General features: G+C 47.0%; 1 long non-coding RNA gene across 1 annotated transcript; it reads right to left on the reverse strand.

Moving 5' to 3' along the window:
- Positions 1–14,213: 14,213 nt before the first annotated feature.
- On the reverse strand, positions 14,214–14,954 carry LOC310755996. The gene is made up of 2 exons (XR_014544623.1): positions 14,593–14,954; positions 14,214–14,458 (listed from the first exon to the last, which is right to left on the reverse strand). It is a non-coding gene; the product is annotated as an uncharacterized lncRNA (long non-coding RNA).
- Positions 14,955–15,225: the final 271 nt, after the last annotated feature.

Consider the following 15,225-nt stretch of genomic DNA (forward strand, 5'->3'; position numbering starts at 1 on the left):
AATATGTGGTCACTAATATGTGGTGGAGTCTCCTTCTTTGGAGGTCTTTAAGCAGAGGCTTGACAACCATATGTCAGGAGTGCTCTGATGGTGTTTCCTGCTTGGCAGGGGGTTGGACTCGATGGCCCTTGTGGTCTCTTCCAACTCTATGATTCTATGATTCTATGATATCAAAAAACACCCTGTCTACAACTTCATTAACATCCATCTACAACGTCACTAGCATCTCTTGGTATTGTGAACAACATCGAACTTACCTTTTGTTGGTATCATCATGAACTTACCTAAAAAGATAAAGAAAACCAAAGACTTGCAGAATCCACTGAAATCAGACATTATAAGTTCATCTTAGGTTGGGTAGTTCGCAAGTCTCTGTGGCTTTGCATAAGTTTGTGTATTTTTTCTCAGAAGATTGATAAAGAATGCATTATCATTTTGGCAATTACTGTGTGTATATTAGTCGCCAACGTGTTGCACTAGCTATTTACGGCATCTCACCCAGGCCTTTCTAAACTGGAGCTGGGTGGGGAATCTCAGGCCCAGGGACCAAATGTGGCTATCCAGAACTCTCTGTTTGGCCCTCATGACTCTTTGCCCCAATCCCTAGCCCCAACTGCAGTGCTTTTGCCTGACCAGATTGTGCCCTTAAAGTGATACTTGAGGACAGAGAGAGAGAGAGAGAGAGAGAGAGAGAGGTGTCCCTAGAAACTGCTGACTTCTGCATGGATGGAACAGAATGCTGTCCTGTCACATTGTTCATTGTAAACCCTCAAAGTGTCCCTATTTTCCAGGGACAGTCCCAGATTTGCAGAAGCCATCCCTGATCCTGGAATGTCCTGCTTTTCTCCTCTTTTCATCGGCTAAATGTTGGAGGGTATGGTGTTATGTGACCCCCAAGCCAAGGAGATAACTATAAAACCTTTAGAAGACACCTGAAGGTAGCCCTGTATAAGGAAGTTTTTAAATATTTAATGATTTGTTATGTTTTTATATATGTTGGAAGCTGCCCAGAGTTAAATGGGTGGGGGTATAAATAATAAAATTTTGATGAAGACAATGGAATAGGATGTCCCTGTTTTCATCAGAGAAATGTTGGAGGGTATGCCATTGCCCTGCCCATTTTGGCATCTGGCCGTACCCACCTGAAATATACTCAGAGTCGAGAGTGGATTTCATGCTCTTTATTCAGCTCATAGTGGTGAGGAGGAATGGAAGTTCCCCCAGAATGTCTGCTTTATATACATTATTTACACAATGGGCCCCACGTGATTGGCTAATTCCAGGATTCTCCTGTAGGCCAATCAGGTTGTGGATTCACTTCCACCTGCAGCTGGATTGGGTGGCTCCTATGGACCACTCAGACTGCTGCATTCTGAATCCTATTGTTCTAGGGCCAATCAGACTGCTGCATTCTGGACCCTATTGTTCTAGGACCAATCAGACTGCTGCATTCTGAATCCTATTGTTCTAGGACCAATCAGACTGCTGCATTTTGTTTCCCATTCAACTCAGTACATAACACCACCCTTGCTAAATTGCTTGCGTTTTTGCTTCCTGCCTGGGACTGCCCAAAGCACGAGGAATGTCAAGCATGTCCATTGGGCATGGAGCATGCAAGCCAAGGTGGCAGAAGCTGCCGCCACTGGTGTTAAATTTCCACCTCCGGTGTTTATATGTGTGTCATTTAGTGGCAGTGAGAGTAACCAAATTCACTGCGTTCCCAGGCCTGAATAAACCTCCTACACTTGCCACTTCCTCTTGCCTTATGCCAGCCTGCTGTAAGTCAGAGGCTGAGAGCACTCTAGGAATGACGGTGGCAGGCTCAAAGAGGTGGGTGGACTCTTCAGGGTGGGTCATAATGAAAGTCTCAGTTTGACGCAGGTGGCGGCTTCCAGCAAGCAGCCTGGCAGAGCCTGTTAGGAGATCGGTCTGAAAGAGAGGGGGAATGCCAAAGTGATGAAGATAGGCATGGCTTTGGTTTAAATCAAAACTGGCAATCCAAATGAAGAGCTGCATTTTATCCAAGTTATTTAATACTTTTTAAAATAATAATTTTAATTAAATTATTAAATTTCTTCACCACCCAACTTTGGCATCAATTTCCACCATTTCCTTCCTTTCACAGCCTCAGCTGCGTTACCTCCGGCGACCTCTCCACCATTATTATTTTTTTGACAAGCTGGTTTTCCTTTTGACTTTTTATTTCTTAGGGTCACTTATTCTTTGAATTCCATCCCCACCCTCGGAGATCTTGTAAGTGCAAATCTACGCTGCTGTATAGCTACACACAACAGCACATACTGGTTTGTAGTCACTTTTCTAATTCCATTTTTAAAATTTCAATATCTAGTGCAATTAACCATGGAATCACTGCCACACGGCAAGGTATGACGTGGCACCACCTTCAGAAGGTGGAACAGGGAAATTATTACTTATTAAATTTGTATACCGCTCAATAGGTAGGTAAAGGTAAAGGACCCCTAGATGGTTTAGTCCAGTCAAAGACGACTATGGGGTTGTGATGCTCATCTCGTTTTCAGGCCGAGGGAGCTGGCATTTGTCCGCAGACAGCTTTCCAGGTCATGTGGCCAGCATGGCTAAACCACTTCTGGCACAACAGAACACTGTGATGGAAGCCAGAACGCACGGAAACGCCGTTTACCTTCCCGCCGCAGCAGTACCTATTTATCTACTTGCACTGGTGTGCTTTCAAACTGCTAGGTTGGCAGGAGCTGGGACAGAACAACAGGAGCTCACCCCATCGTTGTGATTTGAACCGCTGACCTTCTGATCGGCAAGCCCAATATCCGCAAACGGCTCCATATGTCACCACTGATTCCACTATATACCAAACTGCTCCATTCCTCCCACTGCAAAATAATGTACTGTACAGGAAGCAAACCAAGGAGATGCACATGTGTCAAGCAAAATGTCAAGGGTGTCTCTGAGAGAAAGCCCTTGTGACATCATCACTTACACTTTCCACGTTGCTATGTGCCAGCGATGTTGCCATGTGACTCAGAATTGTGTGCTGTTTGTTTGAAATGCAGCATAGTGTTGAGAGACGTGGAAAATACAAAACAGGGGGGAGAGCATTGCCTCCGCAGTGCAAGGAACCTGTGTGCATCTCCCCTAAGTCATATTATGCATTATTCTTTGGCTATAGTGAATTTTGCTTCAACAGATGAAAGCAAGTTTCTAGATCTCATGGTTTCGTATGAAAGTTTGAACATGTGCAGGCACTCGTGTCTGCTGGCATCTGGCCCATAGCTGTCAACCGTCCTTATTTGGCGGGAAACTCCCTTATTCCAGTGCTGTGTCCCACTGCTGTCCCTTATTGATGATGTCCCTTAAATTTCCCAGGTTTCAAAGGAAGCAGCTCCTCTCCCTCCCTGCCGGCCAGGGAGGAGGGAGGCTCCAACTGTGTTGCTTGGCTGCGTTGCTCACCTAATAAGGAGTCTAAGAACGACTGGGGGGTGGAGCTTGCATGCCTTGTGCAATCAGCCGCGTTGCCTGGGGACTCGCCTTTGCTCAGCGCTTCCCAGCGGAGAGGAGACGGTGGTTTTCCTTGCTGCATCCCCTTTGCGGGGTTGCTGCGCTGTGGGAACCACCACTTGAGGCTTCATTTGGCTGCTGGCTGGGCTTTCTGCCTTTGGTTCAGAGGGGCTCAGAAGCTGAACATACCTGCGCCCAGAAAATCCCTTATTTTGGCTGCTGATCCCTTATTTTCGAGGCTGCTGGTCCCTTATTTTCAAATCTGTAAGTTGACAGCTATGATCTGGCCTGGTACACTGTTTTTGATAATGGAGAGCAGTTCTGGCCAGTTTTCCGTCGCAAAGACCATTGAAATGCATTGAGCATGCAAGAGGCGCAGTTGCACATTTCAAAGGGGCATGTGCGGCAGAAGTACCCAGCATGGAGGGCACCTCATGTTCTTTGCTCTTAAGAATCAGACAAGATAGAAATGGAGCCAGCTGCTTAGTTTTCCTCCGGGTTGATGTTTCTCATCGACCTAAATTCAAGTGTGGTTGCGGTGAAGAGGTTTGACAACACAGCTTGTGTGATTCAGCAGACCACTGCCCCACCCACTTTGAGGTTGTTTGCAGTTGCATGCTGAAATCTCAGTTTGTCATGTGAATTTTCTGCTTGTGAGAAGGAAATCAGTCATGTTGAGTGGTTATTAAACTGCTGATACTGCTCATGTGAACATAGTGCAAGTCCATGCACAAACATAAAGAGGAAAAGGGACCCCTGACCATTAGGTCCAGTCGTGACCGACTCTGGGGTTGTGGCGCTCATCTCGCTTTATTGGCCGAGGGAGCCGTCGTACAGCTTCCGGGTCATGTGGCCAGCATGACTAAGCCGCTTCTGGTGAACCAGAGCAGCGCACGGAAACGACGTTTACCTTCCCGCCAGAGCGGTACCTATTTATCTACTTGCACTTTGATGTGCTTTTGAACTGCTAGGTGGGCAGGAGCAGGGACCGAGCAACGGGAGCTCACCCCGTCACAGGGATTCAAACCGCCGACCTTCTGATCAGCAAGTCCTAGGCTCTGTGGTTTAACCCACAGCGCCACCTGTGTACCTCTACGCACAAACATACACCACCATTAAATCTGACACATAGTGTGCCTTTTGAAGCGAAGAACGCCCATAATCACTGCTATGTATACTGTTGCCATCCTGCTTATTGTCCTAATGGCGATTTGATTTACCTGTCCTTCTGTTCACCTTTAATCCCTGGTGCGTTTGTCTTGTTACGCCAGTCTTTCATCCTCTATGGTCCAGGCTTCTGCAGAGCAGCAGAACTGAGAGGTGAACTTTTGCTGGACTGCACCATTTCAATATGCATTTGGTGCTGCTGAGGTACGGTATTTCTAGCCAGTCCCTGACACCTACCTCCTCAATAGATCCCAAGTCTCTGCAGCAGCAAAGATCAGGGCATTAGGCTTGCACTCTTAGTTTGTCTTATATATGTGCAGTTAATCTGGATTCTTCCACAGTATTTTTATTTCTAGGGTTTCCTATGGGTTGTTTGTGGATTGCCCTCCACAATTGTTCAATATGAGATGGCTTGGTGAGGTCTACTGAAATGCTGTTGTTTGTTCTGAATTGAATTAACTACCGTATTTTTCGCTCTATAACACGCACCCGACCATAACACGCACGTAGTTTTTAGAGGAGGAAAATCCGTAGGCATGCCACCCGTAGGCATTCCCTCCGTAACACGCACAGACATTTCCCCTTACTTTTTAGGAGGAAAAAAGTGAGTGTTATGGTGCAAAAAATACGGTAATTATTACCTTGGAAATGCGGCGTTTATATATTTGCATGCTTTTATATCTTACTATTGTACTTTACTGTAAGCTGTTTAGGCCAGGATGACATGGAAAGTTTACATACAAATAAACATGATGGTGTTCGCCTCTACTTAGTTCCGTCCTTATTTCAGACATAGTGATATATCGATATATCACAATGCTGAAAACCAGATATCGCCCAGCCCTAATTATGGTAATGATGGTTGGCTGCAGCTTTCCTTGGAGTGTTTGAAGGAACAAACGGTGTTGCTGAGGGCAGGGGGAACAGGGTTGCCACCTTATTTTATCGCTCCTGCTCCTGCGCCTTTAACAGCAGCCTGCGGTGTAAACGTTTAAGTAAGAGAAGCATTTTCTGAGCTAGAGCAGCTAGGAAAGCCTTGTTTGCTTAATTTATGCCTGCTGGGTTGTTAAAAAGTCAGTTTTACATAATTAAATAAACAGTTTGCATTCTGAGTGGGAGGGAAAGCGACAAAAACATAGTTGTTTGGGAAAAGCTAGCCTATCCTTTGATCTTCAGCTGTTTAGCTCACTGCTAGAAAACTGATGAGTAGCAGCAGAGGATCAGGAATCTTGAGTCGCTGTTGGGCCATATGTGTGTACCTTTCCTCTCGTCTACTGTACTTATTTCTTCTAAGCTGGGCATAAATCCTGGCTCTCATCACCACTTTTCTTCACATGCAAGCCAGTGAGACCCATCTCCCTTATAAAGACTCGGTCGAGAGAGGTTTTCAAACTTTCTATCCACTGAGGAACTGAGGTCATGGAGGTGCACTGCAGAGGCTTCTGGGTACTTTATTCTCCAGCCCGTAAGTTATATACCATATATTCTCCACCCCCATCGTTCTACCCGGACACTGAGGTCCAGCGCCGAAGGCCTTCTGGCGGTTCCCTCCCTGCGAGAAGCCAAGTTACAGGGAACCAGGCAGAGGGCCTTCTCGGCAGTGGCACCTGCCCTGTGGAATGCCCTCCCACCAGATGTCAAAGAGAACAACAACCACCAGACTTTTAGAAGACATCTGAAGGCAGTCCTGTTCGTTGCTGTTGTTGTTTAGTCGTTTAGTCGTGTCCGACTCTTCGTGACCCCATGGACCAGAGCACGCCAGGCACTCCTGTCTTCCACTGCCTCCCGCAGTTTGGTCAAACTCATTCTGGTAGCTTCCAGAACACTGTTCAACCATCTCGTCCTCTGTCGTCCCCTTCTCCTTGTTCCCTCCATCTTTCCCAACATCAGGGTCTTTTCCAGGGAGTCTTCTCTTCTCCTGAGGTGGCCAAAGTCTTGGAGCCTCAGCTTCACGATCTGTCCTTCCAGTGAGCACTCAGGGCTGATTTCCTTCAGAATGGATAAGTTTGATCTTCTTGCAGTCCATGGGACTCTCGGGAGTCTCCTCCAACACCATAATTCAAAAGCATCAATTCTTCGGCGATTGGCCTTCTTTATGGTCCAGCTCTCACTTCCATACATCACTACTGGGAAAACCATAGCTTTAACTATACGGACCTTTGTTGGCAAGGTGATGTCTCTGCTTTTTAAGATGCAGTCTAGGTTTGTCATTGCTTTGCAGTGCTCTTTAGGGAAGCTTTTAATGTTTGATGCATTACTGTATTTTAATATTTTGTTGGAAGCCGCTCAGAGTGGCTGGGGAAGCCCAGCCGGGTGGGCGGGGTATAAATAATTTAAAAATTATTATTATTATTATTATTATTATTATTATTATTATTATTATTCCCAGAATTTGTGAAGAGTGCTGGAAGAGGCACCTCTGTGAACAACAGTTCCCAGGATTCTGGTGGCTGGCTGGGTGCTTTAAATGCACAGTGTATAGAAGGCCATCGGGTGGAATGTTTTGCAAGGATCTGTGGACAAGGCTGGCCTGTGCCGACGATGCTGGCAATGGCAACAAGCGTGTGGGTTGCTGACTCTCAGCAAAGGGGTGGAACAGTTATTCTGTCTTCTCCCCCCCCCACCGCCCCGCCGTCCCAATCAATCAGTGAAGCCGCATGCAAGCCCCGACAGCTACTCCTTGGGAGGTCTGAGCTCACCCTTTGAAACTGCATCTGGCTGCGGCTGTGTGAGCAGCTGCATGGGGCGTGGCCGGCAGGGAATGCGTTTGTTCTTGGCAGTCAGGGGAGTTGGGGCTTGTTTTATAACATTTTTTAACGCCCCCCGCAAGGCAAGTTCCAGGTGAGACTGCAAAGATCCCTATAGAGGGAAAGTGGAACAGAGGGGGATGAAGTGGGGCGGGCTGGGGGGAGAGAGAGAGACTGCTGCCTGCCGTGTGTGTGTGTGTGTGTGTAAGATGGAGTAGCAGCAAAAGGTGCACAGTGGTACCTCAGGTTAAGAACTTAATTCGTTCCGGAGATCCGTTCTTAACCTGAAACTGTTCTTAACCTGAGGTACCATTTTAGCTAATGGGGCCTCCCGCTGCTGCCGTGCCACCATTTCTGTTCTCATCCTGAAGCAAAGTTCTTAACCCGAGGTACTATTTCTGGGTTAGCGGAGTCTGTAACCTGAAGCGTATGTAACCTGAAGCATCTGTAACCCGAGGTACCACTGTACAGTGGTACCCGGATTAAGTACTTAATTCGTTCCGGAGGTCCGTTCTTAACCTGAAACTGTTCTTAACCTGAAGCACCACTTTAGCTAATGGGGCCTCCTGCTGCCGCCGCACCGCCGGAGCACGATTTCTGTTCTCATCCTGAAGCAAAATTCTTAACCTGAAGCACTATTTCTGGGTTAGCAGAGTCTGTAACCTGAAGCGTATGTAATCTGAGGTACCACTGTATTAGAAAGACCTGAGTGGTATTGGTGGTGGTGAACATCTGAGGACAAAGGCTTTGCTGTTATTTTTGTTAGTTATTTTTGTTTGTTTCCTTTATATGCCTACCTTATCTTCTGAGGAGCTCAAAGTGCTATACATGGAATCATAGAATCAAAGAATTGTAGAGTTGGAAGGGACATCAAGGGTCATCTAGTCCAACCCCTTGCAATGCAGGAAACTCAGCTAAAGCATCCATGGCAGATGGCCATCCAACCTCTGCTTAAAAACCCCCAAGGAAGGAGAGCCCACAACCTCCCGAGGGAGACAGTTCCACTGTCAAACAGCTCTCACTGTCAGTCAGTTTCCCCTGATGTTTAATCGGAATTTCCTTTCTTGTAACTTGAAGCTATTGTTTCTCCTACCCTCCAGAGCAGGAGAAAACAAGCTTGTTCCTTCTCCTCCTCCTCCTCCTCCCCATTTCACCCTCACGACAACCCTGTGAAATAGATTAGGATCACCTAGTGAGCTTCATGGTTGAGTTGTAGATTCGAACCCTGGTCTCCTAGGTCGCAGTCCAACACTCTAACCATGATGCCACACTACCTTAAGAATGTAATCTAGCGAGTTGCCAGCAAGGAAAGGCTGTTTCACATACTTCAGCTCTTTGCATGTGTTTGTAGGGTATAAATTTGCTTACAGGCAGGGGGCAGAGCGCACTATGGTGGCAGCAGGGTCCTTGCTCAGCCTGTGTGCGTTCGGTAGGGAGTCCCCGACTCTACTACAGCTGTCTGCATGGGATCAGGAGCACTATCTTTTGATCAGCGTTCCTGAGCTTATGCAGAGTTGTCTGAACATACAGTTGCACACATGGGAGCATCCCTACAGATGTTCTGATTCAGGGATGGCGAACCTGTCTCCCTCCAGGTGTTGTTGGACACCCAACAACTGTCAGCCCCAGACAACATGGCCAATGGTCAGGGAGATGATGGGGCTATAGTCCGCAACAGGTAGAGGCGCACAGGTGAGCCACCTAGTGGCTTGGCCTTCGGAGCCTTTCATTTGGCACACTCACACTTCATATCTAGATGCACACTTAAAATATTTTGCTGCGCTGCATGTAGCAAATGTAATGTATTAATGGCTTTAAAAAGGTAAAGGGACCCCTGACCATTAGGTCCAGTCGTGGCTGACTCTGGGGTGTGGCGCTCATCTCACTTTATTGGCCGAGGGAGCCGGCGTACACCTTCTGGGTCATGTGGCCAGCATGACTCAGCCGTTTCTGGCGAACCAGAGCAGCACACGGAAAAGCCATTTACCTTCCCCCCGGAGTGGTACCTATTTATCTACTTGCACTTCGTGTTTTCAAACTGCTACATTGGCAGGAGCAGGGACTGAGCAATGGGAGCTCACCCCATCATGGGGATTCGAACCGCCGACCTTCTGATCTCGCTCTGTGGTTTAACCCACAGCGCTACCCGCGTCCCTATTAAATGGCTTACCTATGTGTTTTTGTACCGTATAGAGATGGTGCTTGAAGTGCACCAACAAGGTACATAGCCTGTTAATAGGCCTATCTGATGCTACAATTCCATCAACACTTACTAGGCAGTATGTCTCATTGACTTCAGTGGGATTTATCTCTGAGTAACCAGGGACGCGGGTGGCACTGTGGTCTAAACAACTGAGCCTAGGGCTTGCCGATCAGAAGGTCAGCGGTTCGAATCCCCGTGACGGGGTGAGCTCCCATTGCTTGGTCCCAGCTCCTGCCCACCTAGCACTTCGAAAGCACGTCAAGTGCAAGTAGATAAATAGGTACCACTCCGGCGGGAAGGTAAACGTCATTCCGTGCGCTGCTCTGGTTCTCCAGAAGCGGCTTAGTCATGCTGGCCACATGACCCGGAAGCTGTACGCCGGCTCCCTCAGCCAGTAAAGCGAGATGAGCGCCGCAACCCCAGAGTCGTCCGCGACTGGACCTAACGGTCAGGGGTCCCTTTACCTTTAACCATGCATAGGGTTGCACTATTACCCTTCTGACAGATGACATCTGCTTAACCTCTGTGACTCAGAGGCCCATGCCTCTTTCTGCGGTACTCTAGATTCGGCAAAATTATTTACAGTTTTATTCTATTCGTTTTGTGACAACTTGGTTATTCATCTCCCCATTTTACAGATGAGGAACTAGAGCTGACAAATAATGACTTTTTGCTCAGACAGTCATGCCTATGCAAAGATTCAAGCCAGGGTGAGTGAGGCAGTCTACCCTTTAGATTCCCTTAAATCCCAGCATTCAGCATTTTCTTTACATTCTGACTAGATCCTTTTTCAGACATTCCAATGTGTGCACAATTAACACATATGTTGGTCAGGGTGGGGCCTGCCGCCTCCCCAACTTTCATTCATTGCACATGTATTTAAAACATCTGAAAATAACCAATCCTTTGCTGGTTTTGAAGTGAGGCAAGGTTTGGTTTGCAGTTCCTGTACCAGGTCACAACCAGCCTGTTCATTTAAAGCAAATTTAAAGTGCATGGCTTCCTTCCAAAGAATCCCAGGAACTTCAGTTTACCTCTCACAGAGCTACAATTCCCAGCACCCTTAACAAGATCTCCAAGATCTCAATCACCACTTCATTCGGTTTTCAAGGATGTATCAGGTAACTACACTCACCCTTGCAGACAGCAGGATCTAGGGTCAGTCTAGATTCAAAGCAGTATTTTGAGGAACAGCAGGAAGGATTCCAGTTTGAGGGAGAAGGAAACCCTACAAATTTGTGCTACAAACTGGTTAGTTTTACCCAGCCACAAAGGTTTCTCAGTGCCCTTTATTTTTAAAAAAATAAATTTTATTTTTGCATTTTCTATTTTACATAAACAAATGAATTAAGAACATAAACATATAATCTTTTCTGACTTCCTTCCCCCACCCCATTGTGGATCTTAATGTAATGATTTCCCCCTCTGCATCTCTGTCATAACTCTGATTTTATAAATCCTTTATCAATCCATAGATCAAATTTTTACTACAAGTTTTCTCTCAATCCTACCAGCTTACGTAGTTGTTTACAATAGCTTTTCACATAAATTATAAACTTTCCCCATTCTTTATTAAAGACCTCCTCTTCCTGGTTTCTAGTTATTCCTGTAAGATTTGCCATCTCAGCATAGTTCATCAATTTTGTCTGCCACTCTTTTTTTGGTTGGAGTTGTACCATCTTTCCATTTCTGGGCTAAGAGAGTCTGCGCAGTCATGGTCGCGTACATAAATAGTTTCGTCTGGTCCTTTGGGATCTCTGGTCCTGTATTACCTAAAAGAAAAGCTTCTGGTTTCTTAGGAAAAGTTATTTTCAACATTTTCTTTAGTTCGTTATATATCATTTCCCAGAAGTCTTTTATCATCTTACATGACCATCACATGTGATAAAAGTACCCTCTTTTTCTTTACGTTTCCAGCACATTTTGACTTTGATTTGTACATCTTAGCTAATTTGCTAGGAGTTAAATACCAACAATACACCATTTTCATATCATTCTCCTTCAGAGTATAACATGCTGTAAATTTTAATCCTGTTGTCCATAATCTCTCCCACGCTGCTTGCTCAGTGCCCTTGAGCCAGTCTCTCACTCTCAGCCTGGACAACCTTACAGGGCTCTTAGGAGGATGCAGCAGGGAAATTACATTTGCCACTCTGAGCTCCTTTGAAGAAGTTGTTAGAAGATTCTTCACAGAGCTGTAGTTCCCAGCACCCTTAAACTACAGTTCCCAGGGTTCCGTGAGGGGAGCCATTACTCCTAAAGTAGTATAAGAATACTTGACATGTATTGTGTGAATATGACTCAAGTCAGGCTATTTGTCCACTTTGCCCAACTACTGTCTTCTTCGACTGGCGGCAGATCTTCAGGGGGGTGTGGCTTGAAGACACGTTGAAAATATTCCTGACATGCATTGCAAAAGTGAGTAACAACATCCAGATGGCTGCTTTCCCCCCTGCCTTTCCCCTCCTGGAGTTCCTAGAGGTGGTTGGAGGATGGATGACGGCAAATGGATTGCGGTTGAATCCTTACAAGACAGCAGTACTGTTCTTGGGGGACAGGGGGCAGGTGGGTGTGGAGGACTCTCTGGTCCTGAATGGGGTAACTGTACCCCTGAAGGACCAAGTGCGCAACCTGGGAGTCATTTTGGACTCACAGCTGTCCATGGAGGCACAGGTCAATTCTGTATCCAGGGCAGCTGTCTACCAGTTTCATCTGGTACGCAGGCTGAGACCCTACCTGCCTGCGGACTGTCTTGCCAGAGTGGTGCATGCTCTAGTTATCTCTCGCTTGGACTACTGCAATGTGCTCTACGTGGGGCTACCTTTGAAGGTGACCCGGAAACTACAACTAATCCAGAATGCGGCAGCTAGACTGGTGATTGGGGGCGGCCGCCGAGACCACATAACACCGGTCTTGAAAGACCTACATTGTGTCCCAGTACGTTTCCGAGCACAATTCAAAGTGTTGGTGCTGACATTTAAAGCCCTAAACGGCCTCGGCCCAGTATACCTGAAGGAGTGTCTCCACCCCCATCGTTCTGCCCGGACGCTGAGGTCCAGCGCCGAGGGCCTTCTGGCGGTTCCCTCACTGCGAGAGGCAAAGCTACAGGGAACCAGGCAGAGGGCCTTTTCGGTAGTGGCACCCACCCTGTGGAACACCCTCCCATCAGATGTCAAAGAGAGAAACAACTACCTGACATTTAGAAGACATCTGAAGGCAGCCCTGTTTAGGGAAGCTTTTAATGTGTGACATTTTGATGTATTTTTAATCTTTGTTGGAAGCCGCGCAGAGTGGCTGGGGAAACCCTGCCAGATGGGCGGGGTACAAATAATAAATGATTATGATTATGATTATGATTATTATCCTGGTGCCTTCCAGGTGTTGGATTCCAACTCCCATCAGCTCCACTCAGCACAGCCAGCGGTCAAGAGATGAACATCAGGAGGGCACCAAGTTGGGAAAGGCCAGGCCCAGGTAAAACAGCTTTGGGAGGGAGCATTTAGAAGAGGAGGTGCAGCAGTGAGGAGGAGGTGCTTAGCCCTTCCTCCACCCACTGCTTTTCCCCAGCTGCTTTCCCTTGCCCTCCTGAAGTGTTTGCAAGGGAAGTGTGTATCTGGAACACTTCAGGAGGGGAAACAGCTAGTGGAGAGCTGCTGTGTTGAGCAGGGGGGAAGGTGGTGGTGGAGGAAGGGTAAAGCACCCCTTGCCCCTGCTACTTCTGCACATCATCCGTTCCCTCTACCCTCCCCACCTCACCAAGCTTGAGCCAGTTACTGTATTTTTCGCTCCATAAGACACACTTTTTTCCTCCTAAAAAGTAAGGGGAAATGCTTGTGCGTCTTACGGAGTGAATGTGTGGTCAATCACTGGCTCTCTTTCCGGCCCTGCCCCCTTGCCCAGGTCTCCATTGTTGAATGTTCTGCAGACGGAGGCTGTTTGTTTCCCCAGCGACATGTGACTGGCTGATTACGTTATAGTCATACCTCGGGTTGAAGTAGCTTCATGTTAAGCATTTTCGGGTTGCGCTCCGCAGTGACCCGGAAGTAACGGAGTGCATTACTTCCGGGTTTTGCCGCTCGCACATGCGCTGACGCTCAAAATGATGTCATGCGCATGCATGGAAGCGGCGAAGCGCGACACGCGCAGGCGTGGGTTGCGTTCGCTTCAGGATGCAAACGGGGCTCCAGAATGGATCTCGTTCACATCCAGAGGTACCACTGTATCTGTCTGGAAACTGTAGAAACGGCTCCCTTTCCTTTCCTAAAGAAGCTGCAGAACCGTGGGTTGAACACCATAAAAACAGGATTTTTTCCCTGTGCAAAGTAAGCTCAACAACTTTGTGCTGATCCTCAAAAAACCCGGGCTTTTCCGCTTTGCAAAAGAAGTTGCACAACTGTGAGCTGATCCTCAAAAAACCAGGGCTTTCCCCCTTTCCTCCTCTAAAAACTAGGTGCGTCTTATGGTCAGGTACGTCTTATGGAGCGAAAAATACGGTATTTGGAGGGGGTCAGGGAAACTTGCTACACAGTGCTGTCATTATCATTTCTTTGACCAACCAGATGTTACAGCAAGAGAAAGGATAATTATATGGGCAGCAGATGTTTCCAGCAGTAGACATGGATTTACTTGAGCATCTAGCCCCGAGCCCCAAAACTGGAATATTCTCTTCTGAAAGTGAAACTCTGCCTGCAGATCAGTCGCAACTCCCCTGTAGACAGAACATGGCATGCCTATTCTGCAGAGAAAGCTGTGTAACCATAGCTTCTTCTTTGTTTTGAGATGCTTTCCTGTTTATCTTTCTATGCCCAGCAAATCCATGGCTGGGCAACAGGCCTCTGATTTCTTCCTGGAGATTAGAAATAAAACCCTCTGTGATTCCTAGAAACAAAACAATGTGATGGTGTGCTGATTCCCCACCCCAATTCTGCTAGAGTTGCAATCAGCAGATTTTCCTGAAATCGGAGACGACTTGCTTATTACCTCTGCTGCTGCCTTTCAGTCTTAAGCCAGCACACAGTTCCGCACTTCCAAAGCCGTGTGTTCCGCAATACGAATAAATTAGTGAAATGTCTGGCAAATGGCAGAAACATGTATGCAGTAGCTGTGGTCAGGAGGCTGTAGTATTTGCTTTGCTTCCTGTTAAGTCTTTCAGTCATTGGCTTTTTCCTTAATATGAGGTTAGTTGGTTGGTTGGTTTGAGAGAAAGGCGGGAGATTGGTGTAATAATAGCTGCTGATGTCACAAAGGCACTAGATAAGGTCTCCTTAAAGCAGGGGAAAACCGTTGTGCTGTTTCCACAGTGATCATTTACTCTGGTGTATCATTTGGGGGCCATAATTAACACCAACCCTGCACGGGCTGCCCTGACTATCAACATGCTGTTGTTGTTGTTGTTTAGTCATTTAGTCATGTCCACCTCTTTGTGACCCCATGGACCAGAGCATGCCAGGCACTCCTGTCTTCCACTGCCTCCCGCAGTTTGGTCAAACTCGTGTTGGTAGCTTCAAGAACACTGTCCAACCATCTCATCCTCTGTCGTCCCCTTCTCCTTGTGCTCTCAACAACATCAGGGTCTTTTCCAGGGAATCTTCTCTTCTCATGATGTGGCCAAAG

This window comes from Podarcis filfolensis (genome assembly GCF_964270895.1).
Source record: "Podarcis filfolensis genome assembly, chromosome: 2".
NCBI lineage: Eukaryota > Metazoa > Chordata > Lepidosauria > Squamata > Lacertidae > Podarcis > Podarcis filfolensis.